This window comes from Bos taurus, chromosome 27 (genome assembly GCF_002263795.3).
Source record: "Bos taurus isolate L1 Dominette 01449 registration number 42190680 breed Hereford chromosome 27, ARS-UCD2.0, whole genome shotgun sequence".
NCBI classification, from domain to species: Eukaryota; Metazoa; Chordata; class Mammalia; order Artiodactyla; family Bovidae; genus Bos; species Bos taurus.
The window spans coordinates 23179086-23206935 of record NC_037354.1 but is presented as its reverse complement, the minus strand read 5'-3'; the positions used below and the strand labels follow the sequence as shown (position 1 = coordinate 23206935).

Here is a 27850-nt window from a genome sequence, read left to right as displayed (position 1 = left end):
TCTGTTGCCACCTTCTCCTCCTGCCTTCAGTCTTTGCCAGCATCAGGGTCTTTTCCAGTGAGTCAGTTCTTCACGTCAGGTGGCCAAAGTAAAGTATTGGAGTTTCAGCTTCAGCATCATTCCTTCCAGTGAACACCCAGGACTGATCTCCTTTAGAATGTCCTTTAGAATGGACTGGTTGGATCTCCTTGAAGTCCAAGGGACTCTCAAGAGTCTTCTCCAACACCACAGTTCACAAGCATGAATTCTTCAGTGCAAAGCCTTCTTTATGGTCCAGCTCTCACATCTGTACATGACTACTGGAAAAACCATAGCCTTGACTATATGGACCTTTGTCAGCAAAGAATGTCTCTACTTTTTAATATGCTGTTTATGTTTGTCATAGCTTTCCTTCCAAGGAGCAAGCATCTTTTAATTTCATGGCTGCAGTCACTGTCCGCAGTGATTTTGGAGCCCAAGAAAATAATTTGTCACTGTTTCCACTGTTTCCCCGTCCATTTACCATGAAGTGAAGGGACCAGATGCCTTGATCTTAAGTTTTTTGAATGTTGAGTTTTAACCCAACTTTTTCACTCTCCTTTTTGATCTTCATCAAGAGGCTTTTTAATTCCTTTTCACTTTCTGCCCTAAGGGTGGTGTCATCTGCATATCCAAAGTTATTGATTGATGCTTCCAGCTTGTGCTTTATCCAGCCAGCATTTTGCATGATGTATAATGTATGTAAGCTAAATAAGCAAGGTGACAATATACAGTCTTAACGTATTATTTTCCCAATTTTGAAGCAGTCTGTTGTTTCATGTCCAGTTCTAACTGTTGCTTCTTGACCTGCATACAGGTTTCTCAGTAGGCAGTAAGGTGGTCTGGTATTCTCTCTCTGAATTTTCTGCGGTTTATTATGATCCAGGCAGTCAAAGGCTTTAGCATAGTTAGTGAGACAGAAGTAGATATTTTTCTTGAATTCTCTCGCATTTTCTATGATCCAGTGGATGTTGACAATTTGATTTCTTAATTCCTCTTCCTTTTCTAAATGCAGCTTGAACATCTGAAAGCTTTTTAGATTGGCTCTACCTTACCTAGATTGCTGCCAATTCTCAAGCACACCTTAACCCTTACCTATTTTAATTAATTTTATTGATGTATAGATGATTTACAATATTAGTTTTGGTTGTACAACATAGTGGTTCAGTGTTTTTGCAGTTTATATTTTGTTATAGGTTAAAAGAAGCAAGATAGTGATCATAATTTCCTGTGCTATGCCACAGATCTGTGTTGTTTACACCTCGTATGTTATTTTTCCTTTGTGCCCTTTATATTTGAGATACCTTCACAATTTCTGCAATCAGTTGAAATCCTACAGACTGTTGAAAACCTAGTTAGAAATATTGCCTTCACACTTGCCCTCCCTCATCCTCCCTTCTACTCCATCTCTGCAGCGTTGTGTTTATACTGCTCCTTATGGACTTTATTATGAATTGGTTCTTAGTAATTTAGTAATGGAGCTTCCATTACTTGAAGGAAAGTGACAGATATAAATTGCGGGCATGAGAAGAGATCTGTTGATGGCCTACTCTCGATCCCTCTAAGAATCATGTCCTTACTGCTTTCATCTTTGGGGACAAAGCCACTTCCACTTTCCCCCAAGGTAGAAAACTGGGGTCCCTGCTTTCCCAGTACAACAGCAACATATTTATATTTGACACTTGGCATTTGAAAAACATCTCACTAGGAAATAGTCTTCATTTTCATCACATACTTCTTCTTATAATTTGCCAAATGAATGACACGTATTTTCTCTTTTTTGAATTTTTTAATGTTGAGTCATCAAAGACAATTGAGCTCTCACAGAGATAAATGGAAATGAACTGACTATGTAAAAAGAAGCAAATTGACAGAAAGGAGTTAAATGAGGCAAATATTTCTTATATAAATGGTATCTATTCAGAACATCAGGCTTTGAGTAATTTGCTGTCATGGAGACTGACTTTGGAATGTAAAAATTTGCTAAAATAATTCAAGTATGTCTAGTCAGTGGTTTCTTGAATATTTTGAGAAGAGTATGCTAGAAAAGATAATAGAAAAAAAACCCCAAATATTTTAAAGAAAAGAAAAATGGGTTAGTCTTATGAAGAACAGATATATATAAAAAAGTAAATAAAAATATAGATGTGGTTAAAATGCATTAGAATAAATTTTTAAGGCATTTTGTGGTTAATTGCAAAGTGACTGTTGCGTGCCAGTAGTTCTTTCTGTGATCCACAGATTCCTGGGAACTTGGGACAGTTTTAGAGGAATTTAAAAGGTCAGAACTGTTTTTCTAATGAAATAAGATATTTGCCTTTTTTATTGTGTTAACGTGAATGTTGTTGGGACTAAAGCAGTGGTGGGTGAAAATGCTGAGTCCATGGCAGAAACCTGGCAATGGCCCCAGTCTGACCTGCTGGTCATTACATTCTTCACTGTCATGCTCTTATAAGAAAAAAAAGCAATGCAGTTTTTACTTAATGTCCTTGATGAAGCAGAACAAATGATGTGTTATTAAGCCTTGATTCTTTTTAATATTCTGTGTAACAAAATAAGAGGTACATATAAACTGCTCCCTTTGCATACCAAAGTACAGTAGGAAAAACCACTTACACAGTTCTTTCAGAACTAAAATAGCTACTCTTTAAAATGGAAGAATCATTTAACTTTAAAGAATGTCTGACATACTTTGATTATTCAGATTTGGGCATTTGGGAGATGTTTTCTCAGAATGAACAAAGTGAGTGTGTCACTTCAAGGAAAACTGCTGTCAGTATTTATTGTCAATGATAAAATTCAAGCTTTCAGGTAAAAATTAGAATTTAGGAAGGCTTGTGTGTATCACCTTGAGCTTGACAGCTTCCCAATATGCAAAGATTTTTGTAATGAAATTGGTGGTACTATTAACACATAGACTTTTTCAATTATTTTGTAACTTAATTACTAGTAATTCTCAACTAATGCATGATGTTATGAAATCATGCATGGGTAAAAAGTCCATACAAAATGCAAGGTAGATCAATGGATTTTAAGGTTCAGGGAATAAAACATTTATTGAAATGCATTCAGATCCTACATAGAAATTTACCTTTAAGAAAATAGCTGTTGTTGAGATATGCTGTTGCATCGAAGAAGCATATACACAATAATTTGGAAATGCCTCTGATTTTCTTCATATACATCAACCTAAACCACATATTGATAAATTGAATTCAGGAGCAGATATGAGAAAAATAGCTGTGTTCTATTAAACCAGACTTTTGCAAAAATAAACATCAATGCCACTCTTCTTACTAAATGACTTTTTGAAAGTATAATCATTTTTACTGAAAATATATTAATCTTAACATGTAATGTGTTTATTATTATTTAGAAATAAATACATAACATACTTTAATATTTCTTAATCTTTTAATCTATATGGTTAGTATTGATAGATACTATGCCTATAAACAGATGCTCTTTGGGACACTCAGTGATTTTTTTTTTTTTTTAAGAGTTTAAAGGGATCCTGAAAAAAAGAGAACTCTTAGTGTAGAAAATAAATGCCCTAAAAATAACTTTTAAGACAAATATGTTTCTTGAGATCATAAAAGACAGGAAAAGCTATGTGGAGGAGAAAATTTGGGACTCTGTATCAGGAGATACTTTGATAAGCTCTCCCATCTGTCAGGTACCTGATGCTGTTAATTATCTCTTCATTTTTCTGTGTCTTCATTTTTGGAACCTTAGTTGTGTGAATTGACATGTATACATTCTCAGTCTTGTACAGGTTATGAATTAAGAACAAAACAGATATTTGTTCAGTCAATTTGTTTCACCACCTATCATTCTAACCTTCTCTGAAAATGTAAAGCCACTGAATATGCTGTATGTCCATTTCTCCATTTCCATACTAGATCCTTTAATTAGTACAATTTGTTTTTTTTTTTAATTTAATACACTGGGATGACCCAGAGGGATGGTATGGGGAGGGAGGTGGGAGGGGGGTTCAGGATTGGGAACATGTGTACACCCGTGGCGGATTCATGTTGATGTATGGCAAAACCAATACAATAATAATAAATAAATAAATAAATAAATTTAATTCCATCAGTTTTAGAAAAACTAAAAAAAAAGTTTTTGTAGACTTCTGTGACTTTAAGTTCTGTGGATAAATTTCAAATTCAGTTATTCCTTCTCAGCAAAATTTGACACAGTCACTTCCTATTCCTTTTTAAAACATCAGACGTTCACTTATTTTTTACCACGGGCTTCTATTTCTTTCTGTTTGCCTGGCCACTCTTCGTTGAGTCTCACTGCCTGTTCATATTTGTTTTCCTTGCCATTCAGTGTGGGAATTTTCATTCTCTTCTTACTCAGTTTCTTACTCAAGTAATTTCATTTATCTTCGTGGCTTCATTTCATATCTCCCATTTTTGTAGTGATGCGTCCCTGATTTTTATTTTCTGTGTAAATTTCTCTTTTGTTATATAGACATGTATGCTTAACTGCATATTTGCTATTTCTACTGGGATGCTACAGATGTACCTCAAATTGAACCTTTTTTAACAGGATTTTGTAATTTATCCCATAAATTTCTGGATTCTGATTTTCAGTAGATGGAGCCATTATCCATCTGGTTGCAGAATAAAAAGTCATAGGGCCCTTCTTTGACATCTCCCTCTAACTCATTCCCAGTTAGTCATCACTAAGACCTGATGAATTTTCTTCCAAATAGAGTATTTTTTTAATTTCTTCTCTCTCCTCCATTCCTGCCATTAGGTCTGCACCCAACTAAAATCTTTTGCCCAGAACATGGCCTAAGTCCTCTAACTCATCTACTTGAGAGCCACTCCTCCCTGTCTGAAGTCTGGTCCCTATATTTGATAAAATGCAAATCTGATGATATAACGTCAACACTTTAAATTCTTTGTTGGCTTCTTTCTGCTTTTTGCTAAGACCATGGCTGTTCATCATCTCATACTGGTCTTCCCATTAATCAGTGTTTTCCAGCTGTGATTGCTCCTTTTTAGTCCCTTCACTGCACTGTGCTTGCCTGTGCATCAGGCTCTTCACAGAACTTAGTTTCACCTCTTTACCTGTTTGACTTCTCATCTTTCTGATGAGAAGTTCATCTTTCTGATCTCAACTGAGATCTCACAGTGTATTCTTTTCCATTGTATCACCTAACACAGTCTGTAATTGCAAATACTTAAAAATTATCGCCATTTTCCTTATGAAACTCTTAGGGAGAGTGGCTCCGTTTATTTTACTTGCTCTGTATTTTAAGTATCTTGGACAAGACCAGATAATTTTCAGTAAATATTTTTGGTTTGCATGTTTGAAAAATGTGATGTGTCTTAGGTGGACAGAGCTTGAAAGAAAATATATGTTAGGAAGGAGAGTGGTGTGGAGGTGGGAAAGTGGTCTGTCTCGCCAAGGGCTTCAGTTTCTCAGTTCCTTTCCTGCTGTAACACTCCGTGCCTTCTGATGAACATTTATTTGCTCAATTTTGATAATGTCTATTCTCTCAAAGGATAACATCTTTTAAAAATGCTCATACATATGGATTGACTGAATCTGCTGTTTTGTAGTTATCACAACTCAAAATAATATGGGATGCTTATCATCCCAAGAAGTTCAAGTTTTCAGTCTAAAAAATATACTTATCTAAAGTAGTCTTGAAAGCACATTCTTTTTTATTTGAATAACCACATTTTAGAAATTTCAAGAAGTTAAAATCTCTCAAAAACTTTATATATCATGTATATATTATTTGATATCCAGGTTACAGATGTCAAATTATTGATTTTCTATTTTTTATGTGAAGGTGAATATGGATATTAATGTATAATTTTACTAAATACATCACAAGTAATAAATACAAAACAAATATATTAAGCTATCTGCCTCTGAGACTTTTGAAATATAAAAGCACAGCTTATGGTTGGGTTCTTGGTTAACAAAATAATTGCCTTCAAACTCCAGAATGTCTTGGGGCCCCAGCAGTACAGCACAGACTATCTGGACAGGCGGTACCTCTTAAATCTAGGCTTTCGTGTTCAGAAGTCACTTGGAGATTTATGTGATCTAACTGAGGAACATCATGAATCTGGAATTAACAGCCATACAGAACAATTTGATCTGGCATTGAATTATTTCTTGCCTACAGTATGAAACCATATGATTTTGTTTAGAGATACTGGGGTAAAGTGTAAAACCCCAAGACGAGGATTCTCAAAGTTTAGGATTAAAAACACCTCAAAGCAAAACAAGAAAACCTACTTGACAGGAACCTGTGGCCAAATGCTGTAGGTTTAGAGGGCACATTTTAGCTTCTGTGCATGCTTGCTCTCTGATGCTGGCCCTACTTTTATTCTAGTTACATTGTTCTGCTGATGAGGCTGGGGACTGATACCATTCTGCTGCCCACACAAAGATAAATAAAATATCAAAAATGCATTGAACTATTTCTGCCAAAAATGATGGAGGGGAATTACGATCTTACAGTGCATATTGTAAACATTAACTGTGCTTACAAAAATGCGTTTATGGATTTATTTACAGGAATTAAAAAGCTATTAAATTTCCTTAAACTTTAGAGTGGTATTGCCTTTATATACTGAATTACTGTATAGAGTTTATCTGAGCTAGAAAGAGATAATCTTTATTTGGAAGATCAGAACGTGTACTGTCAACTCAAAGTAGTTTGTTAGCAATCAGAGTAAAGCCAAGATATGAAATACTACACAAGACAATGAAAGATGAAAATATATGTCTAGGGACATTATGCCAAGGCTGAAGGATTGTTAACGTCTGTAAAAAGAACATCTGAATACTCTGTTTCACTCACCATTAGGGTAACAGATATTATCATCCCATTTTATTTAGTACCATTTTATTTTCTGTCAGAATGTGTTGCATTTTTGAGAACTTTTTCACTTGGAAGTGACTGTATCTATTCAAAAATTTCAAAATACTTTTATTTACAACTTTGGGATACATTTTACTTTAAAAGTATAAATACAATTTCTACTGTGTAATTTCTCCATATACTTCAGAACCTCATATATTTCTAAAGTTTTTACCTAATGCCTAAGAAAGCAAATGAAAATATTGAAGCAATGAATTTAAAATATTGTATATTTAACTGTTAAAGGATTTAGGTTAGATATGTTATTTGTGCTTTTTACTTAGCTTCCAGGATAGCACTGTTTTATAAAATCTGTTTTCCTTTTGGATTTATTCTCTTCTTCCTAATTTATTCTTTTCTTCTCTAATTCCTGAGTCATTGGATTATTAAGGTATTCTGATAACTAATTCTGTTTTGAAAATGTCTCCTCCCAGTGTTTCTTTTACTCTTGATTTTTAAAAAGATTTGTATCTTGTCTATGAAGTAACATCAACTCTGTGCCTGCAAAAGCATATGTTCTATAGTCTCTTTTAAAAAATTTAAAAATTTTCTGTTGACAGTTAAATTACTTGTCTGTCTGTAACTGTTTTTTACAGAACTAAATCTCTCTGTGTTTCTTCCCAAATGTTAAAATTTCCCAGCACAGATAACTGAAAATTCTTATTTTCCATCCTACACTACCAAGCCATACATCAGGTTGTGCAGTTATCATAAAGTATAGCAGAGTCAACACAGCAGTTAGAATAGTCTGATTCATACAGTGGTGTTGACTGGTTGATTTGGTTTTACTAGAAGTGAACTCCATAGCAAGTCTATTTAATTCTTGATCTGCATTGGAAGAAAAGTTCTAGATCACGTGAACAAAAGTCTAACCTGAATCAGAGAAACAGAAGTTCAGTGGGACTCTTTGTGTTGTTCTAGTAAAAGTGCAACACATTCGTGAGAGCCCGATATCTATTCCAGGAGAGTCTCACATTTCAGGGACAGGGAGAACAGATTTCCCAAGAGAATCACTAGCAAAGAAATTGAAAGGTCCATTCTAATTCTGCTTTTTAGTTTCAAGACAAATCTATTCTACCTGTTTGGGAAACACAGACCTATTTAATGGCGTTAGTTTCAAGGAGTATATAATGCACCTTGAAGGGCAATACCCTGTTCTTAGAATATATCATACCCACGTTGCTCTTTGAGAAGCTTATTTCTGAAAATACACATTCAAACATGGAGTAAGTGGGATCTTACTATCCCTGCTGTTGTTCAGTTGCTAAGTCATGTCCTGACTTTTTGCATCCTCATGGACTGTAGCACGCCAGGCTTCCCTGTCATCCACTATCTCCTGGAGTTTGCTGAAATTCATGTCCATTGAATCATGATGCTGTCTAACCATCTCATCCTCTGTTACCCACTTCTCCTTTTGCCTTCAATCTTCCCCAGCATCAGGGTCTTTTCCAGTGAGTTGGCTCTTCACATCAGGTGGCCAAAGTATTGGAGTTTCAGCTTCAGCATCAGTCCTTCCAATGAATATTTGCAGTTGCTTTTCTGTAGGATTGACTCATTTGATCTCACAGTCCAGGGGACTCTCAAGAGTCTTCTCCAATACCATAGTTTGAAAGTATCAGTTCTTTGGCACTCAACCTTCTTTATGGTCCAACTCTCACATCAGTACATGACTATTGAAAAATCATAGCTTTGACTAGACAGATCTTTGTTGGCAAAGTGATATCTCTGCTTTACTAATACACTGTCTAGGTTTGTCATAGCTTTCCTTCCAAGGAGCAAGCATCTTAATTTCATGGCTACAGTCACCGTCCACAGTGATTTTGGAGCATAAGAAAATAAAATCTGCACTGTTTCACTTTTTCCCCTTCTATTTGCCATGAAGTGATGGTACTGGATGCCATAATCTTAGTTTTTTTTTTTTTTTTTTTAAAGCGAGTTTCAAACCAGCATTTTCGTTCTTCTCTTTCATTCTTATCAAGAGGCCTTTTAGTTCCTTTTCAATTTCTGCTACTAGAGTGGCATTATCTGCATACCTGAGGTTGTTATTTCTCCTGGCAGTCTTGATTCTGGCTTGTGTTTCATCCAGCTGGGCATCTCACATGATGTACTCTGCATATATGTTAAATAAACAGGGTGACAGTATATAGCCTTGTCATATTCCTTTCCTGGTTTTGGACCAGTCAGTTGTTCTATGTCCAGTCCTAACTGTTGATTATTTGGCATATATGTTTCTCAGGAGACAGTCCTTGCTATCCTAAACAATTAGAAAAATGTATAAAGCAACTGTGTTTCACCAGTGTACAATAAACAGAATGGGACTGTGGTCCCTGAGATAAGGGAAACAGTTAAAAGGAAATCTTTTGATCATTTTAAATTTCTTCCTGGAAGAAGTTTTGTACTGTAGCTTAAGAACAGTAAACTCGTGCAAAGCAGAATAGTCGTACTGAATTGAGGAGAGTGAGATAAAAGATCATGGGAGCTCAAGTGGAGAAGAGCTGGCTATTAGGTGAATAGATCCGGAAGTTGATGGGAACCTCCAGTATCTGTTGCAGATTATACTAAGTACCTTTATTAGGATGAACTGTCACAAGGTTAAACAAACTGGCAGTTAACTGCCCGTTTCTCTGAGCTCGTACAGTATGCAGTTCCATCCAGTCAGAGGAGCGTCCTCATCGAATTCACAAGGATGCATGCAGGAAACTTTAGTCTTGAACATTCACTCAGTCACTCTGAGATGAAGTGATTTTAGCAGGGCTGCCATTGAGTCTTTCTCTTATCTCTGTTAAACTCTTGAAATCTATTGGTGTTAGACACAGCTCTTAGTTTTTACTAATTGCCTGCTGACTGCTCTGTTGTTTTTGACAGTAAGCTGGGGATAAGCTGTTCCACAGTCTGATCCATTAAATTCAGACCACTTTGGATGGGCAGACTCTGAGACTAGCCTTTGAGGTTTGTTCTGATCCTGAGATGAGTCTTCTTAGCTGCCTCTGTCCCTGATTTTCTCTCGTAAACTAGGTGGCCTCTGTGAGCTTGTTGATCTGATGGAGCTATCAGCCTCTCTCAACTTAAATTCTTACCGCCAAAACTGACATTGTTTTTAAAAGCACCCCTTAGGCTCAAAAAGGAGTGCTGTCTTACCATCTTTTCAACTTGTCTGAAAAGATGTGGGAAAAGGGCAACTAGGTATCGGATATTCTAGGTGTGTCGTGACTGGGGATAGAACTTCTGCCTTCTGTGTAGGGACTGGGATGTGCAAGGAGCCCTTGTCCTTTAAGCTCTGCATGCTTGCTCCGTGTTGTCCTACTCTCTAACCCCATGGACTGTAGCCCACCAGGCTCTTCTGTCCCTGGAATTCTCCAAGCAAGAATACTGGAGTGGTCACCAGAGGATCTTTCTGACCTAGGGGTTGAACCTGCTTCTCCTGCATTGGCAGGCAGGTTCTTTACCACTGGCAAGCCTCCTTTAAGCTGTACATGCTCAGAGTTTAGACTCAACAACCCATTGCTGGAAGGATATGGGAAAAGATGGTTATGTTTTCTAATCCTTGAGTGGAAGCTGGGGAAGAGGAGACCCCATTTCTTGACCATATTTGCCATGGGTTTGTATAAAGCTAAGCTGATTTGGGGAGGAAGTGGCTCATGATTTACATGCCATAGACTCTCACTGTTCTTATCCTTACCAAGATTTAGTAAATTTTCTTGAATGAATTTTTTTTTTCATTTGCTGGATGCCAAAAGAGCTTCTTACATTGCCATTCTAGAAGTCATACTTCTCTGAAATACTGTTAATTTTTTTCACTACATTAGAATAATTAGTTTTTTCTCTGCCATTTAAAAACATATTAAACATGAAATCTAGAAATCATTGTTAATAGTACTTTTCTATAAAAAGTACTATGTACATTTTCTATAAAAATGACAGACTGTGCAAAATAAAAATATTGTTATTAGAAATATGGAAAAGTCATGTTTTCCCTGAAACAGCATGATGTGTGTTTTTATATAACAGCAGTAGAAATAAACATTTTGATTTGTGTTCTTTGAAATAAATCTTTTGTTGAACACCAACACCAGGAGCTTTTTTAAAAAAACATTTCCTCTGCAAACACAAGTATACATGATTTATAAGATTATTCAGCAAAGATTTTCACAGTATTTAGAATGGGTAATTTGTATATGCTGCTTTTGAAAGAATCAACTGACAGTTTATTGTAATAAATAAGACGTTCTTTTCTTAAGGCCTTTAGAAATGCAGAACTTCTTGCAGTTAACAACTTTATGTACAGCTATTTCTACTTATTTAATACCTGAATGCTTGATTCCTCACCCTGCAATGTTGCCTTTTATAGAGACACCACATCTGATGTGTACATTTTAATTTTTTTACAGAGCCTGCTTGTGGGCTCATTAAGGGTATAAAAAAATCTGCAAAGAATTATCCATGAAGTCTCTGGATAAAAGCGTGACAAATAACAGCTGATAGACCTTATGAAGGAGTCTATCAGTGTAAAGACGTATAAACCATAAATGTCAAAAGGAAGAATTCCTTGAAAATAGAAAATTAGAAGCTACTTTGGAAGCCTATTTAGTTAGGCCTTGGAATCTCTGCTTTAACACTTTTGAAGGGCAAAGAAAAAGTAATTTGATTTAATGTACATTATCACACATTAGTAGTTACTCAGATGTTTTGGCCATTTGTAGTTAATAAAAATAAACCTAGTTATTATACCCAAATTTTATACATATTGGCTATAATGTAATAGCCAACTCATTGGAAAACGCTGTAATGCTGGGAAAGATCAAAGGCAAAAGAAGGGGCCGTAGGGCGTCAGAGGATAAGATGGTTAGGTAGCATCATTGACTCAATGGACATGAATCTGAGCAAACTCCAGGAGATAGTGAAGGACAGGGAAGCCTGGCATGCTACAGTCCCTAGGGTCATAAAGAGTCGGACACGACTTAATGAATGAACAACAACTAATAATGTAAATTATTATTTAATTTGGCTCACCTGAAATATTCCTAAACAGGGCACATGTTTGATTTAGATTTAATCCTTTTAATTATTTACATATTAATTCTACAAGTATGTGTTTGAGTATGTAGCATGTATTGGTCAATGTTTTTAGTTCCTTGTTTAAAAATATAGACCCTTTGTATTTAAGCTCATTCAACTTTTCAATGTCCTTCACATGGCTATATTTATACTTCTGGCCAGAACCTTCCAAATTCATATTGACTGAATATAATAAATAACGTGTGTGCTTACCATCCTCATTAGTATAGTGGTGAGTATCCCCACCTGTCACGTGGGAGACTGGGGTTTGATTCCTGGATGGGGAGGCAGCACACCCTTTTTGGGCTTCCCTGGTAGCTCAGCTGGTAAAGAATCCACCTGCAGTATAGGAGACCCTGGTTCAATTCCTGGGTTGGGAAGATCTGCTAGAGAAGGGATAGGCTGCCCACTCCAGTATTCTTGAGCTTCCCTGGTGCCTCAGCTGGAGAAGAATCCACCTGCAATGCAGGAGACCTGGGTTTGATCCCTGGGTTGGGGAGATCCCCTGAAGAAAGGAAAGGCTACTCACTCCAGTATTCTGTCCTGGAGAATTCCATGGACTATATAGTCCATGGGGTCACAAAGAGTTGGACACGACTGAGCAACTTTCACTTTCATTTAGTCACTGGTTGTGTCTGACTCTTTGTGACGCTATGGACTGTAGCCCACCAGGCTCCTCTATCCATGGGGTTTCTCCAAGCCAGAATACTGAAGTGGGTTGCCATGCTCTCCTCCAGGGGGATCTTCCCAACCCAGGGATCAAACCCAGGTCTCCCACATTGCAGGTGGATTTTTTACCTTCTGAGCCACCAGGGAAGCCCATAATACATATTAGGGAGGAATATTTGATATAGTTACCTAGATTGACAGAACTGGTCTTTAATACTTAATTCCTAGAGAACGACTTCAGATTTACCTGGGATTCTTCTCCCCCCTCCCCCCCACAATTCTTATGTAATTGCGATGCACCACACAGATGCCCTCTCAGTTTTCTTCCTGGTTGTTGAGAGGGTTGCAAAGGATAGCCTTAGCTTCAACTTTTTTTTTGGAGATCCTGAAGGACACTACCTTGCCCAGAGTTGTGCTGCCTTTCAGGGCAGTCCACAACCAATGCCTGATCAGTGAGGGGATATTAAACCCTGGCCCTCTTATCTCCAGCTCAGAAAAACTCTGAGGCCATGCCAGTCTCCACGCCAAGTCCTCTGCTGGGACGGCATCATGGATAAGGGTCATCCTTTGTCCAGCCATTTCTTCCTCCCTTCCCACGTGCTAATCTCTGTCTCAGAGTCTACTTCCTGGGAACCTAACCTGAGACAGGTGCCAAATCCCATCCATTCAACTGGGACAGAATCCATGGCCACATTTGACACAGTGCAAGTGAGAAGTGAGACAAAGGGAAGCAAAGGGATTGTTGTGAACTGAAACACTGTGAAAGGTGTTTTCTCCTGAAAGTGGCTTTCAGGATATTGGGTACCACAGTGAGTAAAATTTCCTAAAATGTTTGAGGTTAACTTTTTTTTAAAAGAAAGAATTTCTAAAAAGATGTCATCATCTACTATTGCCACTTTACGGAAAATGAAAGTTGAACTTCAGAGATGCTAGAAAGTATATTATCTATTATCTTCATTAAACACATCATAATATTGCATTTATTAAAGCTTTCATTTTTGGGGGAAAAAATTTAGTACAGGGCAGGAAACGCTTCAATATGGAGTTATACCACTTTGGAATATACTCCTGCCCAATATTTAATAATTGCTTCAATCTCTTCCTTGTTTTTGCATTGTCATTAAAATTATTACATTAAAATTTTTAAAAATTATAACTGATCATACTTCCACATCCAAATAGTGGAAGTCAGAAAATAGAGTTGTCAAGATATTGTGGAAAATATTCTGTCTCTATAACCTCTGTATAGTTGTCACCTTGTAAAAAGATACTATAAAAAGGACCAAACAAAAGGCTTATTAGTTTGTTACTGCTTTTTGGCTCAGTTGTCACCGGAAATATTTTAAGGGCAGTAATCCCAGGTTTTGTCAAAGTAGTCTCACAACATATTTCTGAACTCATTTTACTTTTGTTTCTGTTGTCTTTATAGAAAAAAAGGGAAAATTTTTTGTGAGTTTGCTAACAGGAAACAAATGATAAAAATGTAGATTTTCATTTATATGTGTTTTATTTTTACATTTGTCATCCTATTTTTTTTTGACAGCAGCTATACCAGCAAGATAATACATATTTTACTACTCAATGTGTGTTCACAGGCTGCCACTCATTGCTTTTTCTAACACATCTTCAAAGAGTTTACCTTGCTTAAACATTTCTCTGACTTACTGAAGACTCTTGGAGAAATATGTATGTTTTACTGATTTGCAACTCATAAAGCAGCTTTTTATATTCCAAGTAAGGCTGAAAAAGCAATGATTTTAGGCCTAGCCACATTTTGAGGGAAACTTGACATATGCCACAAGGAAACTTAAAACATAAATGAAAGGATATCAAATCAACATTTTTATTTTACACCACTGACAACGTATCACAAGTCAAAAATAATTCCAGCTGGACTTAAATAAACAAACTGTCTTACTTTGAAAGTTGGTATGTCATTTTTGGTTCAGTAAGAGTGGAAATGTATACATTTTTAAAATATTACTCTTTTGTAATATGTAAAATCCTAAGTTGATAGACTTGCTGCCAAATGCTTTTAAAAGAAAAATAGCCAAAAATAGGCATAGTGATGAATTGTCAGGGATCGTGTGATCAAAGATATTTCTGCATTGAAAAAGCCAAAATTATAATAGATTTAGAAAGTTACTTATAATTTTTGAGAAAATATTATTTTATGGATGCTTGGAAAAACAGGATGACAAATGTAAAATTATTGTGTACCCCTAGAAGGTTATATGCACCTAAGTAAGAAGAGTTTTTCTTGATGTGTCCAGTTCCTCATTTTGAGTACTGACATGCTGATTTCTAAAAAGAAACAGAATGAGCATCACAGAAGCCACACAGTTTGTAGTGATACTTAGTCCAAGAGGTGGCTTATGAGAATTTCAAAATTTGAAAAGCAATTGTTTTATCCAACTTACCTGACTCTCTTCAGTTCAGTTCAGTTGCTCAGTCGTGTCCGACTCTTTGCAACCCCATGAATCGCAGCATGCCAGGCCTCCCTGTCCATCACCAACTCCTGGAGTTCACTCAGAATCACGTCCGTCGAGTCAGTGATGCCATCTAGCCATCTCATCCTCTGTCGTCCCCTTCTCCTCCTGCCCCCAGTCCCTCCCAGCATCAGAGTCTTTTCCAATGAGTCCACTCTTCGCATGAGGTGGCCAAAGTACTGGAGTTTCAGCTTTAACATCATTCCTTCCAAAGAAATCCCAGGGCTGATCTCCTTCAGAATGGACTGGTTGGATCTCCTTGCAATCCAAGGGAATCTCGAGAGTCTTCTCCAATACCACAGTTCAAAAGCATCAATTCTTCGGCACTTAGCTTTCTTCACAGTCCGACTCTCACATCGATACATGATCACTGGAAAAACCATAGCCTTGACTAGATGGACCTTTGTTGGCAAAGTAATGTCTCTGCTTTTCAATATGCTATCTAGGTTGGTCATAACTTTTCTTCCAAGGAGTAAGCGTCTTTTAATTTCATGGCTGCAGTCACCATCTACAGTGATTTTGGAGCCCCCCAAAATAAAGTCTGAGACTGTTTCCACTGTTTCCCCGTCTATTTCCCATGAAGTGATAGGACCAAATGCCATGATCTTTGTTTTCTGAATGTTGAGTTTTAAGCCAACTTTTTCACTCTCCTCTTTCACCTTCATCAAGAGGCTTTTTAGTTCCTCTTCACTTTCTGCCATAAGGGTGGTGTCATCTGCATATCTGAGGTGATTGATATTTCTCCTGGCAATCTTGATTCCAGCTTGTGCTTCTTCCAACCTAGCATTTCTCATGATGTACTCTGCGTATAAGTTAAATAAACAGGGTGACAATATACAGCCTTGACATACTCCTTTTCCTATTTGGAACCAGTCTGTTGTTCCATGTCCAGTCCTAACTGTTGCTTCCTGACCTGCATATAGGTTTCTCAAGAGGCAGGCCAGGTGGTCTGGTATTCCCATCTTTTGAAGAATTTTCCACAGTTTCTTGTGATGGACACAGTCAAAGGCTTTGGCATAGTCAATAAAGCAGAAATAGATGTTTTTCTGGAACTCTCTTGCTTTTTCCATGATCCAGTGGATGTTGGCAATTTGATCTCTGGTTCCTCTGCCTTTTCTAAAACCAGCTTGAACATCAGGAAGTTCACGGTTCACATATTGCTGAAGCCTGGCTTGGAGAATTTTGAGCATTACTTTACTAGGGTGTGAGATGAGTACAATTGTGCGGTAGTTTGTAGTTTGAGCATTCTTTGGCATTGCCTTTCTTTGGGATTGGAATGAAAACTGACCTTTTCCAGTCCTGTGGCCACTGCTGAGTTTTCCAAATTTGCTGTCATATTGAGTGCAGCACTTACACAGTATCATTTTTCAGGATTTGAAATAGCTCAACTGGAATCCCATCACCTCCACTAGCTTTGTTTGTAGTGATGCTTTCTAAGGCCCACTTTACTTCACATTCCAGGATGTTTGGCTCTAGGTGAGTGATCACACCATCGTGATTATATGGGTCATGAAGATCTTTTTTGTACAGTTCTTCTTTTGACTCTCTTAGTGTGACCTATATTTTTTAGTCATTTGCCATTTTAGTCATTACAAAATAGTGAAAATTTGTACTGGTTGATACTTTTATCTTTCGGTTTCCCAAGGTCAAATCCTTACCATTAGACTTTTTCATTTATGTAAACTCCTCTCCATTTCAACTGCCAGTATATGTTATAAACTTTTAAAAAACAGTTTTATCTTATACCACATCCCTAATTATTTTTATATTAAAATAAATATTGACACACTTGTAAACTGAAGTAATAATAGCCCTCACCAAAGACAGCTATATATTAATGAACTCATTAACTAATTACAACCAGGGCTGGTTAAGTGTCTTATAATTAGAAGCCACTATGCAAGCATATGTTGAGCTTTTATAGATGAATTGACCACAGTTCCTGTTTTTTTAAGACAATACATTGACAGTTTTGGTAGTCTAAGATTGATGTGAATATTACACTAACTTACTCCTTCTTACTAAGTTTATTCTGATACAAATTCGATAAGCCATTTTTGAACATCCTCTGTGTTCTGGGCGCTGGGAATAGAACAGTGAGGCAGGTATACCATTGTTTTCCTAAGATTACACCTAACAGGAAAGTATATATATGATTCAGGCCATTGTCAGTCAATAAGTAAATGCCAAATAAAAATCAGACTTCAGTGCTGTGCAGAACAAGGATTCAAGACCCTCCCTAATGACTGTAAGGTAACCACTCTCCTGTATAGTGACCTGGTCTCAGACAGTTTACTGATGTACAGACTCCTCAGGTGTGTGAAGATCCCTCAGTGGTTCCCAGTTTGTTTACCCAACAGGAAAGTTGCCTGCAGGGCCTGGCTTTTCCCAAGGCGCACCTTACTGGCTCGATTGCATTGGGTCTAGTTGTTGCAGTCATGTTCATATTACTCTATTCCTTTGGATGAGGACTTACTAAACCTAATTGTTTGTATATTAATTAAATTAATTGTCTAGTAAGTTATAATTTGAAAGAAAGGCTTCCTAGAATTATGCTACTCTGCTATATGGGAATAACATCTTTCCACCATTACAACAAACTTCTTTGCGTATTTGTTTACTGTGGGAACCTGAGGATTGCAGAAAGTAACACCCCAGGCACAGTTTTGCAAATACACTGGGTCAGAGTCAGTTTGAAGCAGTTAGGAAGCAGTACTGGTATATACAGCTGAGGTCCAGCAGTGTCTGAAACATCATGTGCAGTCATTTCCTGGAAATCATTTGCCCTAAGAGAAAAGGACACATGGGAAGAAATTCAGAGAAGACAAAAATAAATTAAAACATTAAATATGAATAAGTTAAGGTCAGGTTGCTTGCTTGCTTGCTCAGTTGCTTCACTGTCCGACTCTTTGTGACCCTCATGGACTGTAGCCCACCAGGCTCCTCTGTCCATCGGGTTTTCTAGGCATGATTACTGGAGTGGGTTACCATGCCCTTCTCACAGTCAGGATAGTGCTCACCAGTTGTTTTACATATATAAACAAACATAGAAGAGACCAGAAGAATGGTTCAGAGACCTTGGAATTGAAGGAAAAATTCTGTTTTATTCCAGCCAAGATGGATAAAAATCAGAAAAACTGCCTATTACAAAAAATTCTTGAATGTTCCTATTGTAATTTTTTTCTGTTGAGACTACTTATGAACTATCTTCTTTATCGATTGTTTTCCTGTGGTTTTCCCCAAACTGCTGTTAATATATCTGTGCTCAAGATACATTTTTATCTCAAGTATCTTATAAAACTTTTTTAATAGATCCGTATAAAATTATTTACCTTCAAAGTTTTATAGAAAATGCACATTCAGTTTAACTAGCTAAAGTAAAGAGGAGCAACATGATATTACAGTGTCACAGTGAATCCTGAGAGAAGCAGTTTGAATAGTGGGCCAAGTATAGCATGTTAGATCTCCCAGACCATTGCATCAGATTACTGACAGGGAAGATGAATTCTAGAAGGGGTAAGCGCCTTGTTGCAATTAGTTACTGACACAGTTGGCTAGAACCTAAAGCAGGTCATGTGGTTTGCTGCTTGGCCCCATGTCTGCCCAACCTAGCATTGCTAAATTACTATTCAGAACACGACCTCACTGCCCTGCAGTCAGTACAGTTAGACATCAACACTCTAATAATATTTCCTCTTGAAAATTCCGTTGTTTTTGGTAATGCAAAATTTGGAAAACAAAATCAAATTTTTGTATATTAAAAATATTATAGTGCCTTGTAATGACATCTGTGCTCTCTGCTCTTGATCTTATTATAAAATCCAGAATTATTTTATGTACATGAAAATTGAGTTTAAAAATTTTGAAAAAAAATTATTGTTTTAAATAATGCAATGAAAGGAATTTTGAGGAGCTAGAAAGTTAACTCTGAAATGATCAAAGTGAATTTAGGGATTCCAGTTGAATTGTCCTTGTATTGAGGAATTCAGCTAGGAAGGGCAAGGGAAGGAATGTGTCAAATAAAGTTATACTGATTTAGCTGCTTTTCCTTCTGGGTCTGCACTGAAGTGGCAGAATATGAGACTCAACTATATATCACTCTCCATAGATGAGTGGCTTCCCAGGTGGCTCAGTAGTAAAGAATACGCCTGCCAATGCAGGAGATGCAAGTTTGATCCCTGGGTCCGGAAGATGCTTTGGAGTAGGATATGGCAACCTGCTCCAGTATTCTTGCCTAGAAAATTCCATGGACAGAGGAGACTTGCAGGATACAGTCCACAGGGTAGCAAAGAGTTAGACATGACTCCGCTACCGAGCACACACACGCCACATACAAAGTTATGGAGAAAAATATGACAGTAGAAAACTTTAAAGGTGAAAAGTAGGATAAATATTAATTTACCTGTCAGGATAAATTGGGAACCTACCCTGGGATGCAGGGGAAGACATGATGCAAGCAAATTAACCTTGCAAAGTTCCCTCCAGAAGACTTGGAAAGTGAGAGAAGTTGGTGTTTCAAAGGTGCAAAGAACAAGGTCCAGGATATTTCAGTTTATTTATTTATATTTTTAGAAAAGTATTTGTTGTTAAATCACTGTGTGTGTGTGTTGCTCAGTTGTGTCCAGCTGTTCGCAACCTATGGACTGTATCCCCCTGGGCCCCAAAACTCCTCTGTCCATGGAATTCTCCAGGCAAGAATACTGGAGTGGGCTGCCATTCCCTATCCAGGGGATCTTCCCCACCCAGGGATCGAACTCAGGTCTAATCACAAAGTCCTTGCATTCCTGAGTCCTTGCAAGTCTGCAACCTCATGGACTGTAACACACGAAGCTCCTCTGTCTTCCACTATCTCCCAGAGTTTGCTCGAATTCATATCCATTGAATTGGTGATGCTGTCTAAGCATCTCAGCCTCTGTCACCCCCTTCTTCTTTTACCTTCAGTCTTTCCCAGCATCAGGGTCTTTTCCAGTGAATTGGCTCCTTGCATCAGATGGCCAAAGTAGTGGAGCTTCAGCTTCAGTGATAGTCCTTCCAATTAATTTTCAGGGTTGAATTCCTGTAGGATTGACTGGTTTGATCTCTCTGCTGTCCAAGGGACTCTCAAGAGCCTTCTTCAGCACCACAATTCAAAAAGCTTCAATTTTTCAACACTCAGCCTTCTTTATGATCCAACTCTCACATCCATACATGACTAATGGAAAAACCATAGCTTTGACTATATGGACCTTTGTCAGCAGAGTGATGTCTCTGCCTTTTATTGCACTGTCTAGGTTGATCGTAGCTTTCCTTCCAAGGAGCAAGTGTCTTTTAATTTCATGGCTGCAGTCACCATCTGCAGTGATTTTGGAGCCCAAGAAAAGAAAATCTGTTACTGTTTCTACTTTTCCCCCTTCTGTTTGCCATGAAGTGATAGGATCTGATGCCATGATCTTAGTTTGTTGTTGTTGTTGAGTTTTAAGCCAGCTTTTTTGCTCTTCCTCTTTCACCCTCATCAAGAAACTCTTTAGTTCCTCTTCACTTTGTGATTAAAACGCTATCATCTGCATATCTGAGGTGGTTAATATTTCTCCCGCCCAGTCTTGATTCTAGCTTGTGATTCACCCAACCCAGGATGTCACATGATGTACTCTGCATGTTTGTTAAATAAGCAAGGTGACTGTATACAGCCTTGTGGTACTCCTTTCCTAATTTTGAACTAGTTCATTGCTCCATGCCTGATACTAACTGTTGCTTCTTGACCTGCATACAGGTTTCTCGGTAGACAGGGAACATGGCCCAGTATCCCATCTTTTTTGAGAATTTTCCACAGTTTGTTGTGTTTCCACACAAAGGCTTTAGTGTAGTCAATAAAGCAGAAAGAGATGTTTTTCTGGAATTCTTTTGCTTTTTCCATGATCCAGCAAATGTTGGCAATTGGATCTGTGGTTCCCCTGCCTTTCTAAACCAAGCTTATACATCTGGTAGTTCTTGGTTCATGTGCTGCTGAAGCATGGCTTGAAGGATACTGAGCATAATCTCCAGCATGTGAAATGAGTGCAGTTGTACGGTAGTTGGAACATTCTTTGACATTGTCCTTTGGAATTGGAATGAAAACTGACCTTTTCCAGTCCTGCTGAGTTTTCCAAATTTGCTAACATACTGAGTGCAGCACATTAACTTTATCATCATTTAGGATTTTAAATAGCTCTGCTGGAATTCTGTCACCTCCACAAGCTTTGTTTGAATAATATTCTAAGACCCACTTGATTTCCAGAATGTCTGGTTCTAGGTGAGTGACCATACCATCATGGTTATTCAGGTCATTAAGAACTTTTTTTGTTTGGGTACAGTTCTTCAGTGTATTCTTGCCATGTCTTAATCCTTTCTGCTTCTGTTAGGTCCTTACTGTTTCTGTCATTTTTCATGCCCATCCTTGTATGAAATGTTCCCTTGAGGCTCTAGTTTTCTTGAAAAGATGTCTAGTTGTTCCCATTCTACAGTTTTCCTCTATTTCTTTGCATTTTTCATTTCAGAAGGCCTTCTTTTCTCTCCTTGCTATTCTGTGTAACTCTGCATTCAGTTGGATATATTTTTCCCTTTTTCCTTTGCTTTTCACTTCTTTTCTTTCCTCAGCTATTTGTAAGGGCTCCTTAGACAACCACTTTGCTTTCCTACACTTCTTTTTTATTGAAATGGTTTTGATCACCGCCTCCTGTAAAGTGTTATGAATCTTCATCCATAGTTCTTTAAGCACTCCTTCTACCAGATCTAATCCCTTGAATCTATTCATCACCTCCACTGTATAATCATAAGGGATTTGATTTAGATCACAACTGAATGGACTAGTAGTTTTTCCTACTTTCTTCAATTTAAACCTGAATTTTTCCATAAGGAGCTCATGATCTAAGCGACAGTCAGCTTAAGGTTTTGTTTTTGCAGACTGTATAGAGATTCTCCATCTTTAGCTGCAAAGAATATTATAATTAATTTGATTTTGGTATTGACCATCTGGTCATTTGGTATTGTCCATGTGTAGAGTCATCACTTATGTTGTTGGGAAAAAGTATTTGATATGACTAGTGTGTGCTCTAGACAAAATTCTGTTAGCCTTTGCCCTGCTTCATTTTTGTACTTCAAGGCCAAACTTGCCTGTTATTCCAGGTATCTCTTGACTTCCTACTTTTAAATTCCAATCCTCTGTGATGAAAAGGACATTTTTATTTCGTGTTAGTTCTAGAAGGTTTTGTAAGTCAATATGGAACTTGCTGATTTCAGCTTCTTTAGCATTAGTGGTTGGGGCACAGACTTGGATTACTGTAATGTTGAATGGAAATGAACCAAGACCATTCTGTCATTTTTGAGATTGTACCCATGTACTGCATTTCTGACTCTCTTGTTGATGTCGAGGGCTACTTCATTTCTTCGAAAGGGTTCTTGTCCACGGGAGTAGGTATAATGATCATCTGAATTAAATTCGCCCATTCCTGACCATTTTATTCACTGATTCCAAAGATTTCCATGTTTGCTCTTGCCATCTCCTATTGGACCATTTCCAATTTACCTTGATTCATGGTCTTAACATTCCAGACTCCTATCCAGTACTGTTCTTTACAGTGTCAGATTTTACTTTCACCACCAGACACATCCGCAACTGAACATTGTTTCCACTTCGGCCCAACCACTTCATTCTTTCTGGAGTTATTTGTAATTGCCTTCTGCTCTTCTCCAGTAACATATTGGAGACCTTCCAACCTGGGGGGCCCATCTTCCAGTGTCATGTCTTTTTGCTTTTTCATACTGTTCATGGAGTTCTCATAGCAAAAATACTGGAGTGGTTTGCCATCCTATCTCCAGTGAACCATGTATTGTCAGAATTTTTCAGTATGACCCGTCCATCTTGGGTGGCCTTGCAAGGCATGGCTCATAGCTTCATTGGATCTTGCAAGCCCCTTCACCACAACAGGGCTATGATTTATGAAAAATATAGAGATATATGTTTTTGAAAATTTAAAAGGGTGGAAAACAGTTAAACTCTGGAAGGATGCACAGAGCACTAGTAAAAGTGGAATGTTCCAGGAGGAAAACTGATCACTTGCAGGGTGATGTGTGACGGTGAGGGCATGCCCTTTTCTCTGTTAACTATTTAAAATGAAAAGGGAAGTTGGAGAAGGATCATCAAGAGATAGGTGTCCTTTGAGATCCAGTGTTTTGAGGAGAGATCCAGAAGAGAAAGAGTAGAATCAAGGGAAAGAGAGAGGAGAGAGGAAGAGACAGGAAGGAGGAGAGGATTGGTGAGACAGAAGGAAGAGAGGGAGAGATTCGAGAAGCAGATGAGAATCCCAAGAGGAAAAACAAAACAGAAATAAATGATTTGGCATACCAGACCAGGTTTTGTAAAAAACATTATTTTAAGAATTCTGAAGTCCAAGAAAGGTCTAAAATTACATAGCAAGACCCTAAGATTCAAATAATAAAAGCAAAGATGGGGAAATTTTTTTCCTTTGTGTTAATAACAAAAAAACCCCTCCCACTTTACTAAAGAATAAAAAAGAAAACTTTTTCTCTTGGTATTTGAGATAGAATGGAATCACCTCTTCTATTGATTTGTGGGTCCAATAAATGTCTAACGAATTCCATGTTATATTGATAACTGTAGTTTTATTGTTAATAACTGAATATTTCTCTTAGTAAATGTAGTAATTTTCATTAAAAAAAAAAGGTAATAGCCAAAATTCAATTATGTTCAGTTCTTTCATAATTCTGAGGCCTACAATCATGGTTTTGTGTTGACTTATATTGATTTAAGTACATTTTTACTTGTTACTTTCTCAGAAGACCTCATAAGCAAGCCTGCAAATGTCTCAATACCAGACTGGTCACTTTTTCTGCCAAATATGTTAATTTAGTGTGTATTACTAAGAAGTTTCAAATTATAGCTAGTGTCCACTAAGCAGTGATATTTGTTTTATTTCCAGTGAACTATATGAAGGTATATTCAGGTGAGATGAATGACAGTTGCTTGTGTAACACTTGCTCTCCCTCTTTTCTGGGGATGGTTAAATTTACATGATGCCTGTGTGAATTTATCACCATCCTTACTTAGTGTTCCACACCAGCCTCTCAACAAGCATGCAACTAAGTGAAGACTGTTACAATGAAGGGGCCAGGTCTATGCTTTTCAGGGTAGTCCTTGCTGACTTCTGCAGTGATGGTTGAGCACCACAGACACTCGTTTCCACAATTAGGAGGCAAACTAGTAAGAGAGGCGGTGTGACATGGTGGCTCAAAGTATGGGTTCTAGAACCTGGCTGTAAGTTTCCATTCCAGCCTTATGGCTGGATTTGTGGTCATAGGCAAGTTTTCAGCCTTGTTATTCTAAATTTCCTCTCTGTAAAATGAAAGTAAGGTTGTTGAGAGGATTAAATGTCATAATGTATATAAAGAACTCAGAGCAGGGCCTGGAAAAAGAGCAAAGCACCATATTAACATTTGCTATCATCATCATTAATAGAAGCAGTAATAGTTATAATTCACTGTTATTCCTAAACAATTGTTAAGTAAAACAGCAGAGGTATTGGTTAAAATGCACATAAGTAATTTACCTTAGTCATCTTGGTTTTGATAACACGGGATTTATGACTGACACTTGCTTAAAAACTATTGCCATTCCACTTTCTGTTGATTTTATACATGTGTTGTTCAATTAATATGTGCCCAATGTATTAATTTGCTTTGCTCATTCCCACATGTTCTAATCAAGTTAGACCACCTTCACCCAGTGGTCAGAAGATGCTACATGTAATTGAGTCTCCCAATATCTCAGGGTTTCAGGGGGGAACTTCTGGTGGTGACTTTACTCAGAGGGTGTTTTCCTGAGTTGACTTGCACAGTGATAACTAAATTGTTATTTCAGCTTCTGTAGGCATTATCATACAGACACAGAAAGTATCAGAAATACTCAGTTACTATAGGGGAGACAGAAAATATGTTGGTAGATAAGGCACCTCCAGGAATTATATAAAAATATGAGGTGGTATCACAATAAATGGGGAAATGTAGATGTGGACACTTCTATCCATATTTGAAATGAGGAAATCAGGGATGAGAATTGATTTCCAGAGAAAGAAGTAACCAGTGGAGATGAGACTGGGTATGGAGTTTGAAGCAATGGGGCAGAGCACAATGATTGTAGCATTTATGAGACTAATGAGTAAATTAGCTTAGGCATTTGAACCAACAGTCCTAGGAGAATGCTGCTGGATTCAAAACAATAGGAGGGATAAAAATAGTTGTGTAGAAGTAAATCTGTTCAGATCAGATCAGTCGCTCAGTCGTGTCCAACTCTTTGCGACCCCATGAATCGCAGCATGCCAGGCCTCCCCGTCCAACACCGACTCCCAGAGTTCACTCAGACTCACGTCCATCGAGTCAGTGATGCCATCCAGCCATCTCATCCTCTGTCGTCCCCTTCTCCTCCTGCCCCCAATCCCTCCCAGCATCAGAGTCTTTTCCAATGAGTCAACTCTTCGCATGAGGTGGCCAAAGTACTGGAGTTTCAGCTTTAGCATCATTCCTTCCAAAGAAATCCCAGGGCTGATCTCCTTCAGAATGGACAGGTTTGGATCTCCTTAGAGTCCAAGGGACTCTCAAGAGTCTTCTCCAACACCACAGTTCAAAAGCATCAGTTCTTCGGTGCTCAGCTGTCTTCACAGTCCAACTCTCACATCCATACATGACCACAGGAAAAACCATAGCCTTGACTAGATGGACCTTTGTTGGCAAAGTGATGTCTTTGCTTTTCAATATGCTATCTAGGTTGATCATAACTTTCCTTCTAAGGAGTAAGCGTCTTTTAATTTCATGGCTGCAATCACCATCTGCAGTGATTTTGGAGCCCTCCAAAATAAAGTCTGACACTGTTTCCACTGTTTCCCCATCTATTTCCCATGAAGTGATGGGACCGGATGCCATGATCTTCGTTTTCTGAATGTTGAGCTTTAAGCCAACTTTTTCACTCTCCACTTTCACTTTCATCAAGAGGCTTTTTAGTTCCTCTTCACTTTCTGCCATAAGGGTGGCATATCTGCATATCTGAGGTTATTGGTATTTCTCCCAGCAGTCTTAATTCCAGCTTGTGTTTCTTCCAGTCCAGCGTTTCTCATGATGTACTCTGAATATAAGTTAAATAAACAGGGTTAAGACCATTCAGTCTTCTGTTCTTTGGTGAAGTATTTCCCATGCTCATGCCCATTTTCACCCTAGTCAGAGCAAACTTCCAGAAATTTGAATCAGACAATAGTAGAAATACTCTTGCTACCATTCTTGACCCTCTTTCCATACTCAGTCCTCAGAGGATGAAGCTCAGGGGTGTTGCAGACTTTCATGTTTCATCCCTTGTGTACAGACACGTGCCCGTGCACAATAGGAATCGAAATAAACTTTAAATTACGTTATTGAGTGGAGACGAAAATTTAAGAAAAAAGAGTGGATATGGTCACGGCCTCAAGCTAACGGGAGACTTGACATAATAACTCAGGGTCGTGATGGAAGCAGAGGCTCTTTTAAGAGCCTTACTTCTTTTAAGTCAGTAACGTAGTTTTGGAGGAAGTTGTCCTGAGTATGTGGTGGCCAGTTGATCGTTGAACTAGACTGAGGCAATGGGGTCTCTTCACCTGCTGCCATGCTTGGAATGTACAGTCTGTCCTCTATTTCTACAACAGGATCTGTTTTCAAGGGTACAGCCTTGATAGAGTAAGTGTGGTCGAGACCATCTGGTCTGTGTACATGACTGGACCAATCAGAGTATAAACTAAAAGGCCTGGGGGTGGGGGTATGTGTGGAGGTCTCGTCTTGTAATCTCAAGGCAGGCCTTATGGGTAAACTTGGTGGTTTATTATTCCTTCCACCTGCCCCATCTGGAGGGGTTTGCCTCTTTCTTGGGTCTCGCTTTGATCTCCGTGTATGTGGACCAGTTAATGAACCAGTGCATTCTGGTTATGCAAACAGGAAAAAATGACGAGTGTAACAGAACTGGAGAGACCATTCATTTATTTCCCCACTGGGAGATGTGCCTAATACTTACAGATAATTTGGAGAGGAGGCAATTACCCTGACACCTATAATAAAGGATTCAGCAGTGTCTTATATCCACCCATCTCAGTTCCCCGACCTGAGGTCTGAAATGCACTCCCCCTCTTCTGTCTCACTGAAGATAATTTTGTTAGGTAATAGTTTCTCTATGTTGTGAACAAGATACGTTAAAGGACAGAAAAAATTGGGCTTTCTGATTTCTCAGAACGGAGTAGGTACAGAAAGAGTTACAGTGATCCGTGCTCCATAAGAGTCCTTGCTGGTCACCAGACATTGCTAACACACACTCTTCCAGGCAGATGAAAACACTGTGTAGGAACAGGGCAAAGTCACTGTCCTTTGCTAAATCATTTTATATTTTCTCATTTTAAAAATGGGTCTAAATACTATTTAGTTATGTACAACTAAAAACCACTTAATCTTACTCCTTGTTAGTTTTTGATATTCCTTAATTTGCCCTATTGTAAAATATCTGCCAGGATTCAACACTTGACACATTTTTTTTCCCATGTCTATTAGTAATCTTTTCTTAAATAAAGGAATGCTTTCATCCAGTTTGTATAGAGCTGTAATTTTGCTTGTGCACATTTATTCATTGGGATCAACAAAATAGGTCAGCTCCATGGCTTGTCTGTGTAAACTTACAAGTGAC

At 37.9% G+C, this 27850-nt stretch overlaps 1 long non-coding RNA gene across 2 annotated transcripts in view; it reads left to right on the top strand.

The window, feature by feature from the left end:
* The window catches only part of LOC104976069 (uncharacterized), a 287898-nt gene that overhangs the window by 216518 nt on the left and 43530 nt on the right, over positions 1-27850 (top strand). The window lies entirely within an intron of this gene.